Source organism: Sminthopsis crassicaudata, chromosome 5 (assembly GCF_048593235.1).
Source record: "Sminthopsis crassicaudata isolate SCR6 chromosome 5, ASM4859323v1, whole genome shotgun sequence".
Taxonomy (NCBI): Eukaryota; Metazoa; Chordata; class Mammalia; order Dasyuromorphia; family Dasyuridae; genus Sminthopsis; species Sminthopsis crassicaudata.
In genome coordinates, this window is record NC_133621.1 from 217485721 (window position 1) to 217501520 (window position 15800).

Below are 15800 nucleotides of genomic sequence, written 5' to 3' on the forward strand. Positions count from 1 at the left end.
TCAGATCTGTTGCCAGGACCATTCTCAAAAGCTCCAGCATGAAAGAATCTGCCAGTGTTTGTGATCCACTGACATTGTCTTGGAAAATCCATGGTCACCTCCACACCATAATGAGGCATCAAAGTTGTATTTTTGTAAGGATTCATCTTTACAAAATATGTGAATTGAAGAATTGCAGTTACCAACAAGGAGGCTATCACAAGTAATATTCATAATTCACTGCAGGGGAGATGATAATTCTTTAGACACCCGAGACCATAAAATAATAATACAAAGAGTTTATTAGAGGCTTTTGACTCCACCAGTGAGCCCTTCCCCCATCACCTTAACTAATCAGGCCCTGGCATCTTATTACCTTAAGATGGGCCCTTTAACAGAACTTTGGGAAGGAGTTTTGTTTAAGCCCTCACATTCTATTCAGAATGCTGGGGTAGATTCACCAAGTGACTTCCCTAATAATAAATCATAGATTTTTTTTTCCTTCTCTTTTCTCCTGAAGTGCCAACATGTACCTACCTCTTGTCTTAGGATGTATGAGGTGTTCAGAGGAACTAATGCCTCTGGTGTGAGGGCTTGTTCAAAACTACTTATCCACCTTTAGTGTCCATCTGATTCACCTAACTCTCACCTGTGGCTCCATGAAGCTGTATCATTCTCAGCAGCCTCATAAATAGTCCCTGCAGATGGGCTAAATCAAGGTGAGGATAACCAAGAAGCCTCAAACCTATTGGTGAGTTAGGGCAGACTTCTCCTGCAGAATGGGTGGATGAGAAATTTGTTTCTACACAATAAAGGAGACTGAAATAGGCATTGTGGAGCATTTAGAGCTTGGTCAGATATTTAAGATACCAAGACCATGCTGCACTCTAGGCCACTGCCAATCTTTTCTGAATTTTGTCTATCAGGAAGAGAGAGTAAAACTGATGATTGTGCAATTCTGTCTCACTGAAATCTAATTCTCAGGCAATCCTCTATTAGTCCTGTTTGGAAAATGAAGGTCAAATAGCAATAATTGCTTTCCTCAGAACATACCAATTTTCTTTATTGTTATCCTCAAGCCCTTCTCTATCTTCAAAGAGAATAGGAGTAATGAGGTAGAATGAAGATTCAGTTTGTTTGGAATTGGATCCCAGAGGAAGACCTACTATCCCTCTTGTCTGATTTCATCACTATTCTCTTCTACTGGGCTCTCCAGAACACTCCCTTACAATCTTCCTTACCTATACTGGAACTTGTATTTGACCTGAGACACCATCTTTCCCATAGCCTTCTTCTACTCAGAAACTTGTTTTCAAATCCCCTCACCTCAATGAGAAATGAGGAAGACTATGTTCCTTGCTCTCCAATTCAATTTCCAGCCTATTTATCTAATGATCACTCTCCTTCTCTTTGTAAGTCTTTACTAAATGGTTATATCAAGCTCTCCAAAGTTTTGATACTTTCCCATTTCAAAACCATTATCTACCCAGACAATATACCTCTACCTTATCTGAAATCAACATGTAGCTTGACTCCCCTCTACATCTTATATCTATCATTATGTTTGGTAATTTCAACATTCATTAGACCCTGCTATCCCCTTCAGGCTTTCCTTCTTTTCAATGTCAAGTGTTTTGAAGGAGTGGTACTCTTCCCCCCCCCCCCCTTTACTCCTAACCCTATGTAATGTCTTCTCTGCCGCCTGACATTTTACAGACGTGGCTCTCTCATTGGAGGATTCCAAGAAGATAGAAGTCAGAAAATCCCAAGCTTTCCAAATTTCCCCCACAAAGAAAACATAGCCTCAAAATGAATGTAGAATAACAAAAATAAAGGGGTAAAGCAGCTGTCCTAAGATAACTTGAAAGAACCTCAGAGAATACAGAACTTCCAGGGGCTGAGATTTGGCCTGAGTGGAGTATAGACACTTTGAGACCAATTTTAATGAATCAACAAACACCAGAACACAGGGGCAGCTCCTTCAGAAATTGTCTTCAGACCCAAAAAACTTTCTTCAATTCTCATTCTTTTTGCCTTGTGTAGCACTTGACATTGTTAAATACAATGTCATTTCCTTCTTTGGAATACTTTCTTAATTTGTTATTTCATTACATATTTAACCTATTCCCAACAGAACCAGTTTCTTACTGTCATCTATGTTGTATCTCTGTAACATAATTTCTACTTTTCTTGCTTTCATCATCTGCCCTCCTCAACTAGTTCTTTCATCTTCAATCACTCCCTCCTGTATTAAGCTCTACTCATATTCTCCAAAATTTCAAATCTTTACTAAAAAGTCTTCCCATGATACTACTACCTTTCAGTCTTTTATCCTGTCATATTTATAGTAAAAGTAGTCTCCAGTCATTTGGCTCTCCTTCCTCACTACTACCTTCAACCTCCTGCAATCTAATTTTGTCAGCCTTTCCATTGATTATACTCTCTCTAAAGTCAACGGGCACTTCCTAAATTAAAAATCCAATGGTCCCTTGTAAATTTTCATATGTTTTGACCTTTCTGCTGCATTTAACATTGCTGAGCAACCCCTCCTGGATGCTTTTTTCACCTTTAGTTTTCTTGATTTTTCTAAGCCAAGAAAACCTGAACTGGAGTCCCACCTTGGAGCCTGACCAAGTCACTTAATATTTCAGTGTTCTAGGCAACTTTTGAAGATTGAAGTTCTTAACCTTCTTCATGTTTTTTGGAGTCCTCTGATAGTCTTTTTAAGCCTATGGACCTCTTAGAATTTTTTTGAGTCATACTTGAAGGAAATTAAAAATTTCACTAAGAGGTTAATGTAATTTTTTCCCATCCACGTGCAAAATGTCATATCTATTTGCAGACAGTTAGGTTTTCATGGACTCTTAGTCAAGAACCCCTCTCTAAGACTATAAATTAAAGAGAAGGGTCCAATCTGTGTAGGTGAAGAAATTTCTAACATATGAATTTCTTATACCAAAGAAATCAAAAATTCAGTTTTTTCTTCTTGTCCTCTAAATGGTGGAACCATCTCCCTCCCCCAAAGTTTGGTCATTAGATCTTATCTTCTTACTCTAAACTTTGCCATCTAACTCATCCCTTAGTTGCTTCAGCTACCACATCCATGCACAGGACTCCAAATTATATCTCCATCTCTTGATTGATCTCTATGTTCTTATCCTACATTTTAAGTTTCTCTACCTGGATATCATATAAAAACCTTAGACTCAAGAGGCTCAAAATCAAAGTCATCTTTTTTTCTAAAATCTGCCTTCCTAATTTCCCTATTTTTGTGGATAATATGTTCATCTTTGATTCTGACCAAAAAAAGCCAATCTAAAGCTTGTATATATAGTATAGATGGAAGTCATCAAATCTCCATGATATTTCCATCTCACAAACTTGGTTTGCAATTTCTGATATCTGGCTCTGTGACCACTGAACTATATAGCCTCAGGCTCTAATGCTTTCAATACAGTCCTGGGAAAATGGGGAAAGAAGCTGATTACCTTGTCAGCCCTCCAGAAAGCATATTCAACATCCTGCAAATCAGCAAAAATGACCAAAATTGGTAATAGTCAATGTTGAAGGGTTTGTGGCATGATAGGCACACTAATACATCATTGGTGAAGTTGTGAAATGGTACAACCATTTAGGAAAACAATTTGAAATTATGAAGATATAGTAACCAAAAGATCCATAACCTTTAGAACCAGGAACTCCACTATTGGGTTTATATACCAAGGAAGCCATCAGTAAGAAGGAAGTCTCCATATACACTAAAATATTTATGGCAGTGATTTTTGTAAGATCAAAGAATTGGAATCATCAATTGGGGAATAGCTAAATTGTGATTTAATAGAATGTTATGATTCTGTAAGAAATGACATATGAATATAGAGAATTATGGAAAGATATCTATAAACTGATACAAAGTAAGCAAAGCCAAGAAAACAATATAAATACAACCACAATCATAAACAAATACACATTAAAAACTCAAAATTGAATGTAACAAAATCATAAAGATCAAGCATGACAAATGAGGAGATATTAGAAAATACCCCTAACCCACTGCTTTGAGGAGGTGGGAGGTCCATAGTTATTGCATTGTAGATTTTGGGATTTTTTCAATTTATTGATCAAAATATTGATTTTTTTTCTTTAAAAATGTTATTTGTTGGGGCAGCTAGATGGCACAGTGGATAGAGTACCAGCACTGAAGTCAGGAGGATCTGAGTTCAAATCCAGTATCAGACCCTTAAAACTTCCTAGCTATGTGACCCTGGGCAAGTCACTTAACCCCAATTGCCTCCACCAAAAAAAAAAAAAAGTTATTTTTATATTGGAATGGCTTTGTAGGAGGAGGATAAAAAAAGATAATAGGGATAAATATGATGATTATAAGAAATAGAAAACATCAATAGATTTTATTAAAAAGAAGGATAATTCAGTTTTTGGATGACACTATAGCAGTCTATAGTTTACAAAGTATCTGTACATACAAATTTCATTTGATCCTTGCAACAACCTGTAAAAGGAATAAGATTGATTACCCTCATTTTACAAATGAAGAAATTGAGGTTTTAGAAAAATTAAGTGACTACCTAAGATTATACAAACCAGCAAGTTGTAAATGTAATATTCAGACCTAGACTCTCCAAAATCCCAGTTCAGCACTTGACCCTGGGTACCCAATGAAATGATAAAATGTGTCTCTCCTAGGACATTCCTGATTTTAGAAGGTAAATCATTTGGATCTTTTGCATGTGATTATTAGGCAGTTTCTTCTTTCCCGAACCCCTCCTACCACATTGGGACCAATTCCAGTTATTCTGATCTATATCTTGACACTGGACACAAATGGCTCTGGAGAAGAATATGAAATTGATGACTTTGCACAGTCCTCTCTCACTTGAATCCAATTCATTTATCACATTCCTAATATCATGGTCCTCTTACAGAACAAATGAACATACTGGAAATACAATCTGCCATATGGTCCCTTCTTCTGATTAGTTCTCTTCATTTTATTTTGGGTTCCACTTTTGCCCCTCTGGAATTCCAAGTTGTTGTTGTTGTTGTTGTTGTTGTTGTTGTTGTTGTTGTTGTTGTTGTTGTTTTTAATTGAAATGGAAAAGGAGGGGAAAAAATCAGCAAAACCAATCAATACATTGACAAATAATAATAAAAATCTGACACTATCTACAATATTCCTCATCCATGGATCCCCACCTCTGCAAAGGAGTGTAGTAAAGAGAAAATCTCTTTTCTTTTGTAATTTTGTAATGTTCATTTTGTGGCGATTCCATTTCTATTGTTGCATTTAGAGTATATAATTTTCTCCACTTTGCTTACTTCAATCTTTATCAATTTGTGTAAATCTTTCCACATTTCTTTGTATTAATCATGTTCCCGGATAGTAAGATTCCTTTATAAATTCATCTATCACAATTTTTTTAGTCAGTCCCAATCAATAGCATATACTTAATTCCTAATATACTTGTAATTCCAAGAAGTGTACCAGCTATGTCTAACTTGGGGGCTACCTTTCTTTTTACCTTTTCTCAGGGAAACCTTTCTTATGACATGGATCCCTTTGGCAGTGGTACTCCTTCTCCAGGGTCTAAAGTACATATGATGACAAAGAAAACTGAAGGTTAGTGAAAATAAGGAATGTGTTTCCATTCCAAATTCACAGGCCCTCTGTAATCTATTCACAGACTCCAGATTAAGAATCCTTGCTCTAAATTTGTGATAGAAGAAAGAAACTAGTTCATTCCATCCAGGAAAGCAAGTTGCTGACTTTGAAAGTAAACTAGGCAGAATCAATATATCTTAGGAAGCCTACATGGTCAAAGTGTTCTTTGTCTAGAGAGTCTAAATCTAGAGGTCCTGATTTACAGAACCCAATCTAACCAGGAAAACTTCACCCAACAGCAGGGGAAACTCACAAGCAGCTATGTCCAGGGATCTTGAGACTGATGGATCAGAAGAATTGGGAATTAAGAATAGAGGAAGAAGATGGGGAAAGGAAGCAGGAGCTCCAACCACTTAGGAGACATATGAAATCCATCTCCCCTTCTACAGAAAGTTTTTCCCAATCCTCCTTAATTCTAATGTTTCCCTCCATAACTATTTCCTATTTGTCTTCTATATAGTTTATCTGTACATAGTTGTTTGCTTATAATCTCCCACTATTAGAACATAAATTTCTTGAAGGAAGAACTATTATTTGACTTTTTTTTTTCATCTTCACTTTGGCATCTGATAAGCTTAGTAAATGCTTATTGACTGATTGGAAGAAATGGGTCTCCTCCATCCAGACATTCACTTTGGTTGTTGAAACCATGTCAAGAACAAGAAGAATACCCACCATATGGAGAAGGAAGAGGGGAAGAGAGAGGAGGATGGCTAAGGACAACGAGCCAGCAGCTAATGCTGGCAGATATAACAAGGTATGTTTTGCTCTGGTGAAGTAACCTGTAAACACAGAAACAGAAACTCTATCTGCTCCTATCACTTCCCTATTTAGGAGCTGGACTGGATGGTGCTACTCTATTAGCGGCTGCTTCTGAGAGCACCATATCACGAGGTCTCACCTTTACTATATAGGTCATCAGCCTTCCAACAATTTGCCCAATGGGAAAGCAGAAATCTGAGAACTCATCTTTAACTCTCTTTCCTATTTTATTTATGTCTGCCCTTATCTCTAAATAACAGTCAAGCTATAACTTCCCATTTGATATCTATCATAAAGTTATACTTCTGTGTTCTCCTTTCCCTATTCTTCCATATCTCTATCCTTTCCTCCCTGTGTGTGTGAATATATATGTGTGTGTGTTTGTCTCTCCTTGTCTCTTCCCACCTTTATTCTCTGAATTCCTTTATTCTCTGAAATAAAGGACCTTAACCTTTTTTGTATCAAGAATTCCTTTGGTCAAGTGGCAAAACTTATGGATACTATCTCATAATTGTGTGTGTGTGTGTGTGTGTGTGTGTGTGTGTGTAATTCATAATGGAAGGAAATGCTAAATTTAGTTAGAAGACAGTAAAAATAAAGATGAAACTTTTTCCCTATTCAAGTTCCTGGACCCCACACGTAAAATCTATTCATAGATTTGGTGGGTGGATCTCAGATTTAGATACCCTGCCCCAGAGCCTTTTCCTCATTTCCTGAAGTAGAATAGATGTCTAAATTTAAGAATTAAGGTAATGGGTGGCTCTGACTCAAGAATCTGATCCCTCAAGGTTAAGAAAGGCCCAAAAGAAATGCCTTTTCTCCCCCTCTGTTTTGTACTAAGGAGATCAGAAATTCTTCAGACATTGGGGGTGGGGGTGGGGGAGAAAGGAAAGCCATTTTTGTGTTTCCCCTGAACAACAGATTCCTGGGATACAGTATAGGTATCCAAAGGAGAATGTCTTGGGAAAAATTATGCCAGGTCAACATCAAAGTCACGCTTGATTATCTCCAGTGGCTAAGCAAAATCTTGGATGGTATGTGCCAATAGCAAGTCTGGGTGTAGTAATACTCTATGAGAAGTCACTGGAGACTCACAGGAGAATGTCTAAACATTAGGAAGATCCAATTCTGAATTCTTTAAGAGTATCTGAGCATTTTTAGATGTAAGGTCCCCTTTTAATCTAGGGATTCTTAACTTGGGATACCCAGACTTTTAGCAGGTCCATATTTTGTATAACTTTTATGTTTTACTAATCTCATTCACCAAGGGGGATCTGAAACCTAAGAGGAAGGTGGCTTATTTCCAAAAGTAGACTCAATCCTGAGAAGGTGATTAAAGAATAAAGCCAATAGTCTGTGACACAAATCATTAATGTGTGTCACTAATGGAGCCAGCATTTGCCAGCTAAAAGGCAATACTTTTATTTCTATTCTAAGAAATATTAGCATTTTCTCTTCTATTCATGTGAATTTGTACATTTTATATACATATAACACAAAAAAGAAATGGGTTGTAATGAATGCTATTATTTGAAGGCCTTGTATTCTGATTCTATGGGATCCCCTAAAAGATAGATTTTAAGGGGTACATAAAACTGGGTAGGGAAATAAATTACATCTTTATTTTCACTAAATATTGGTTTCCTTTGTCATCTTATGTATCTTTTATTATTCTGAAAAGGAATCCACATATTTCTCCAAACTATCTAAAAGTTCCATGACACACAACAAATTAAGAACCTCCATAAACTCCTTACGTCTATGCAGAGGTAAGGCCTTAGTTATTTGTCACTTCCAACTTTGAACATGTCTGTATTTTGGTGGATCTGTTGAGCTCACTGGTTTGGGAATTTCCTTCTAAAGCCTTAACTAGAAAGTTTTTATGCCCAAGATTAGAACCACAAATTATACAAAGGACAAGAACTCAAATCTGACCTCAGTTGAGAGGACAAAGGCTTCATAATACCAACCTGAGTCTCACATTGGAATAGTTAAAGGTGGAAGGGGGTAAGCAGACACTTGATAGGTTATTTTAATTATTCTTGCTAAATAAGCTAACATTCTCTACTGAAATTAGCACTCTTGGGGCAGCTAGGTGGTGCAGTGGATAGAGCACCAGCCTTGAATTCAGAAGCACCCGAGTTCAAATCTGGTCTCAGACACTTAGCACTTCCTAGCTGTGTGACCCTGGGCAAGTCACTTGACCCCAGCCTCAGGGGGGAAAAAAAAAAAAGAAAAAGAAAAGAAATTAGCACTCTTTAAATTTAATGATTCTAAATTCAGTGTGTTTACATTCAGCACAATGGGAGTAAATAAAGCTCAGTTCCCTGAACCCTAGTTCTGTTCTCTGAAATGTAGATTGCAATCCATCCACATCTTCTCATCCTCTTGTATTACTGATAGAATATACAAATCTTTTCTTCAGTCATCCTCCTTTCTTGCTACATGACTGGCCCATCTCCCTTTCTAGTTATACACCTATCTCTCTGTTGTCAGACTTTATACTTCCTTTTTATACTCTGCCTTTTCTATTTGGATATAAACATCCTGACAGCAGAAACATATAAAGTGCTTGGAAAACCTTAAAGAGCTATATAAAGAACAATATGGAGGCTATAACTCAGTAGCATTTGAAGGGTTGGCACTTGAGGAGATGGAAGAAAAGAAGCTACATGTATTCTAGATATGGGGATCTCCTTGTTTATGGAGGCAGGAGAGACAGAATACTGTATAGGTCAGTTTGACTAATGGAAGGTTTATGAATAAGGCAAAGTAATATTAAAATTAGATTGGAAGGTAAGAGGAAACTTCCTTAATAATGAGGAGGATTTTAAAATGCCAGACTGACGATTCAAGTATTTTATTCTGGAGATAACTGGGGAGCCATTTAAGATTTTTTGTTAGGTGTAATACACAAGGATTATAACAATGTAAACAGAAAAACAAAAAAAAAGAATGTTGCAAAATTACATAGAACTACGTTTCTCCAAAGAAGGGATATGAAAAAACTCCCTTTTCCAGAAATGAGAGGTACAAAGGTAGTAAGCTAATCAATAAACATTACTGAACATCTACTATGTGCCAGGCACTGTGCTAAGCTTTAATGAGAAACAAAAACAAGAAGAAGAAAATCCTTTTTGTCCAGGAGCTCATAATATAACAGTGGAAAACTCAGAGCCCAAAAGATGGCAAAGTCCTGTTGAGTTCTGATATGACAGAAAGGAAAGAATGGCTGGCCTAGGCTCTGCTTTCCATCTCCTATCCAAGGAAGAAAGAGGGCCCCAGGGGAAAAGAGTACTGACTGACCAGATCTGAGTTTAAGGGTTAATGTGATCTTGCAAGATAAGGAGGTTCTAAAAGACATAATAAAGTATAGAACATTACTTTCAGATTTTCAGATTTTTAAAAATGCATTTTAGGCTGATTTTTTCTCTTAATATTGCTATATGGCATGGCTCTCTGGGAAGAAGAGGGCGACCAGGGGAAATTTTGGTAATGTATTGAAAATAACATTGATAAAAACTTTTTTTAAGAGGCCATCATTGCAGTAGAATAGGCAAGGAGAGATAAAGGACAACTTGAACTAATACTTTACTTAATGGAAAGAAGGAACAAACAAGAAATATATGCACGTAAGAATCAACAATTCTTGACAACTGATTGGCAGGGAGTCAAAGAAGACTCTCCTACAAAGTTGCAAACCTAGCTGACTCTTAAGGATACTTGTACCAATCAACGGAAATAGGGAAGCTTCTGAAGATGGACAGGTTTTGGAGATCCCCTTTATGAGGATCAAAATGAGATAATGCTCATCAAGAGCTTTTCAAACCTTAAAGTTACAATTAAAATGCTAGCTATTTTAAAAAGCTCTGTACCTTGATTTCCTCATTTGTCAAATAAAAAAAAATTATGTCTGCCCAATACATTTCCTCGGGGCCATTCTCCCCAATATCAGCAATAAATTGTGAACTAAATGGACTGTGTGTCCTGGCCAGAGACTTAAATGAGTGAAGATTTGAGCTTGAGACAAGAGTTCCCCTTATGCTGTTTTGGCAATCTAAAGAAGATTAGACAGACTAGCAAGTGTGACATCCTCAAGGGAGCCTCTAGGCCCCTAGGGAGTTGTTACCACACACGCTCATTACTCCTTACAGTTTGTATCCTAGGTATTAATTCACACTCTTTTTGCATGTGATCTTGGAGGTATTTCTGTCCATTCTCAGGGTTTTCATGATTGCCACATAAGACTGGGGTCTTCTGGGAAATAGGGGTTATGTACACTCCTCTCTGTCTTTTATAGAAAGTAGAATAGTCACTAGAAGGCTCGATATACAAAGATGGCTGTGAGCTACATCGTTGGCTAAGAACTATGTAAAGAAAAGTGGCAGGAAGGAGTCCTGTAATTAGAATGGGGAAGGAGGACAAAAGGACTTTTCCAGCAAAATGGAAATTAAAATTTTAACATTTTATCAAGGAGGAAAAAAATACCTTTAACCCTCATTTGAACAATAATAAGAGATAAAAGATGTTGTTCCTTCCTTTCCCTGTAATTAAAACTTTTAAAATCAGATCTGCAGTTTCAAGATCCCTTCTCTACAGGTGACTGTAGAGACTGTTACCTTTTCAGCAAGTTATGTGGTCTTAGTTGCTTAGGAAGTGATGAGAGGTTTTATTGACTTGCCCAGAATCACAAACCTGGCAGTATGTAGATAATAGACAGACAGATAGATAGGCTGAGGGATGGGTAGATAATAACATGTATGGGTATATATGTCTATCTGTCTATATGGTTCTGGGACTCTATCCCCAAATATTCCCTGATTCCAAATTAGCTTTCTATCCACTATGCCAGGATGCAACTGATTAATGAATCTAGAACATGCAAAAAAAAAAAAAAAAACCACATCCTTTTAACAATAAAATGCTCCCTCCATAAGCCCTTATTCCTTATTTTGACCTCAAGAACACTCAGCAATACTCTGATACACTCATCATCTAATCTCTTATTAGTTACCAGTGTTTGAATTAACTAGATTGTAAACTCCAAGAAATCAGTCTCTTCAGATGTTCTGTCTATATTTTCTCTTATCATCTCTGAAAACAATAAATTCTTGAGGTTTGTCAAATGGAAAGAAATTGTCTCTCAAATGTTTATCTTTAGAAGGAAAGGGAGCCACATGGGCAAAAATGTTTGTGGCAGCCCTTTTCGTAGTAGCAAGAAATTGGAAACTAAGTAGACCTCATCAGTTGGAGAATGGCTGGATATGTTATGATATATGAGTGTAATGGAATATTATTGTTCTATAAGAAATGATCAAGAGGATGATTTTAGAGAGTCCTGAAGAGACATACATGAACTGATGTTAAGTGAAATGAGCAGGACAAGGAGATCATCGTACACGGCAACATCAATATTATATAACAATCAATTCTGATGAACGTGACTCTTTCCAACAATGAGATGATTGATACCAGTTCCAATGATCTTGTGATAAAGAGAGCCATCTACACCCAAAGAGAGGACTGTGGGAACTGAATGTAGATCACAACATAGCATTTTCACTCTTTTTGTTGTTCACTTGCATTTTGTTTTCTTACTCAGTTACTTTCTTTTTTTGATCTGATTTTTCTTGTGCAAGAGAATTGTATAAATATGCTTATACCTATTAGATTTAACATATATTTTAACATGTTTAACATATAAAAATGTTTATCTTTATAACTTTGATTAAGGAATCAGAACAGAACTTTTGATTTCATTAATTTGAAAAATCTAGTGGAAACTCAGCTCTTGCACAAGATTGGTATTAATACATTTAGATTGGTGAAGCTGGTCAGGACCTTTTCTGCTATGACTATAAGTTTAGAGAACTGTCTATAATGAGAGGTTAAAAAGTGACTTGCCCAAGAGCACACAAATAGGTAACACTTGAAACCTCGTGCTTTTCAGTCTGAAGGCCAGCTCTCTATCCACTCTTCCATATTGCTTGACCAAGTATCTCTTTCTACTCACTTTGATTATATAAAACCATTGATTTGAAAAATAGATTCATTTAGTACATTCTTTATGAATAAAGTGTTTTTAATTTTGTCTTTGTAAGCATAGAATGTTAAGCACATCTTGATGAAATGCCACCTTATGCCCATCAGATTGGCTTATCTCACAGAAAAGGAAAAAAGACAAATGCTGGAGGGGATGTGGAAAAATAGGGACACCAATGTTCTGTTGGTAGAGTTGGAGAATAATTTGAAACTAATGCTCAAAGGGCTATGACACTGTGCATATTCTTTGACCCAATAATACCACTACTAGGTCCAAAAGAGAGCAAATAACTGAGTAAAAGACATCTCTATGTACAAAAAAAAGTATAAGCTTTTTTGTGATGCAAAGGAATTGAAAATTTAGGGGATCAATTAGGGAATGGCAGAACAAGTTGTGAGTATATGATTTAATGGAATACTATTATGTTATTAGAAATTACACATAATAATTTCAGAAAAATTTGGGAAGACTTATGAGCTCATGCAAAATGAATTGAGCAGAACAAGAACATTATACAAGTAACAACAATATTCAAATGATGATCAGCTGTGAAAGATTCAGAGTACTGATCAATACAGATTCAAAACAATTTCAAAGGACCCTTGAAAAATGCTAACCACCTCCAGAAAGAAATGAACTTCTGCTACAAAGATTTTTTTTACTTTATTTTTCTTGCCTTCCCCACATACACATACACACACAACATGGCTAATGTGGAAACATTTTTGCATGTTTTCATATGTAGAATGGGGTATTGTGTTTCTTGGCTTCTCAATGGATGGGAGAAAATGCTTATCAATTGATCAAAATATGGAACTTGGAAGCAGGGGATCAGCCAAACTTGAATTGGCCGTCTACATTTAAAAGAGTATAGGTTTAAAATTAAGTCACATTCCAACACCTCATGCTCTCCTTCTCCTCCCATCCCTGTGCAGTTTCACTGGTAAAATAGGGAAAATAAAATTCATACTAGCAAGGACCCTTTTTCCAGGAGCCTAAAATGTATGGATTATCATATTAGTCCCAAAGCCCGTTTGGTATGGAATTCTAATCTCAATGATTGTGTCAGAGACAGGGATGACATTAGAGAGAGCTCTCCTTTCTCATTAGTTACATTAGTATATTGAAATAGCTACTATATAGATGAGCACTCATGCATCTTCAAGTACATTACATAATTAAGATAATATATGCAAATGTGTTCTGGAAACTCTAAAGGATTATTAAAATATAATTAGTGTCAATAATTGTATGTCTCTATGTCATTTTTCCTTCCCCCATATAGATGGAGTTTAAAAGTATGGTGGACTGGCCTATGCTAAATTTACTAACAGCTATATGTAGAACTAAAGACACATAAGATTACCGACTGTGATCTTTTCAGAAGGGAAAAAAAAGTTCCAAAGGACCTCAACCTCTATCTTCTAACTGGAGGGTGGAAGGAGATTAGGGAGTATGGAGAATGACAATGAAATTATAGACAGGAAAAAAATAGGCACTAGGCACTAGAAATCACAATTTTAAAATGAATGAGAGAGTCTTTGTCCTTAAGAGATTTCTATTCACTAGGTGGACACAACATGTATTCATGGGTAAATAAATACAGAATACATATCAAAAAATCTTACATTGATTATAGCAAGACTGGAGATATCAGGAAAATCTTGAAGGAGGTAGTGAGCCTTCTTTGAAGGGATTCCAAGAGACAGAGGGACAAGGAAAGCATTCCAGGCATGAGGGGCAGCAAAAATGGGAGATTGAATGTCATGTCATGGATATGGAACAGTAAATAGACATTTGTGGCTGGAGCATACCGAGTATATAAGGAAGAATAATGTGAGTGAAGTACAAATCAGCCTGAATAACTAGGGTGAGAATGGGAAGGACTTCTAGAAGTTATCTAGAACATTTATTAAGCATTTACTATATGTCAGACAAAAAAAAAAAAGGTGATGTAATTAATGTGTTATTTATGAATATAAATTCTGTTGTACTCTTGTTTGGGAATATCAATTTGGCAACACTATTCAGGATAGTTTATAAAAGGGAGAGACTGGAGATGGAGAAACCAATTGAGACTACTATAGTAGATAAGGAGAAAAGGTATTAAAGGATTATATAGGGGGGTTGTCATGTAAGTAGAAAGAAGGATGGATTGAGTGACTGGGGGAGTAAGAAGTTGAGGATGACAATTCTGACAATAATAAACCAGAAAGTTTTAACAGAAAGGTGGATTTAAGAGATGGGGAGTTCTATACCTATGAGACATCTACGTGTAGCAGAGAGATGAAAGCTGAATATGTAAATATAGGAGTCAAATGCATAAAATGTGTGAATCTAGAGAGGTTCTAGAACTTAAAACCCTATGCACATACATATGGGAGGGAATATGAATGAGAAATTTGAAACAGAGTATTAAGAAGTTTGACCTTATAAGAGAATCACAAGAGTATCTTTTAACCAGAAGACCCAGAAGGAGGGAGTCAAGAAAGGATGGAGAACCAGAAAAGGCCTGTCTGCAGTTTTGGACTCACTACCCCTAGCACCTTCTTGAACATGCTCTCCTCCTGGGGGTTTCTACATGCTGCACTCTTTACTGCCTTCCTATTCTTCCTTGCTGTTCTCTCACTATCTTCCTAACAAATTATCGAGGATCATAAAGTTTCGGGGACTGGCAGGGAATAAAGCCACAAGGAATTGAGAAGTGCGTGGAAAGTGAGAAAGAGGAATCTAATAGAGCGCTTTTTTCCTCAGAGTTTGACTGTGAAAAGGAAGGGAAATACGGTGAGAGCCGAAGAATGGTGGGGTCTAGTCGAAGAGACTTTTGTTTTTGTTTTTTTTTTTTTTAAGGCTGGGGAGATCTGAGCATATTTGTCATCAGCAGATAAAAGAGAAATTAGGAAAATTAGGAAGAGGGGGGATATGTAGACGATCTGAATAGAAGGCCTTATCCATCCTCTCCTCTATTGCCCCTGGCCAGAAGGATCAACTTCATTAGTGTTTAAATCACAAGATTTAGGACCTAGCTAAGGGCGCTTCCAGGTCTAAATCCTACGATTCCATAATTAGAAACTGGCCCAGTCTTGAACAAGAGGAAGGAAGGGGAGGGAAGATTCGAGCTTATATTCGAGAAAATACAACTGTGGGACATCTGGGGGGGGAGGTGGCAGGGGAGGATGGGGCAATAAAAAGTAGGAAAAAGGGACGCTGGGAAATCCCCTCGCTCCAAGGTTTTTCCCTCGGAACTGCCTGGGAAACCGAGTGACTTCCAGAGTAGAAGAAGCACAAGGGATGGAAGGGCTTTCTGTGCGCTTCTCCCAGCATCCATGCCTTGGA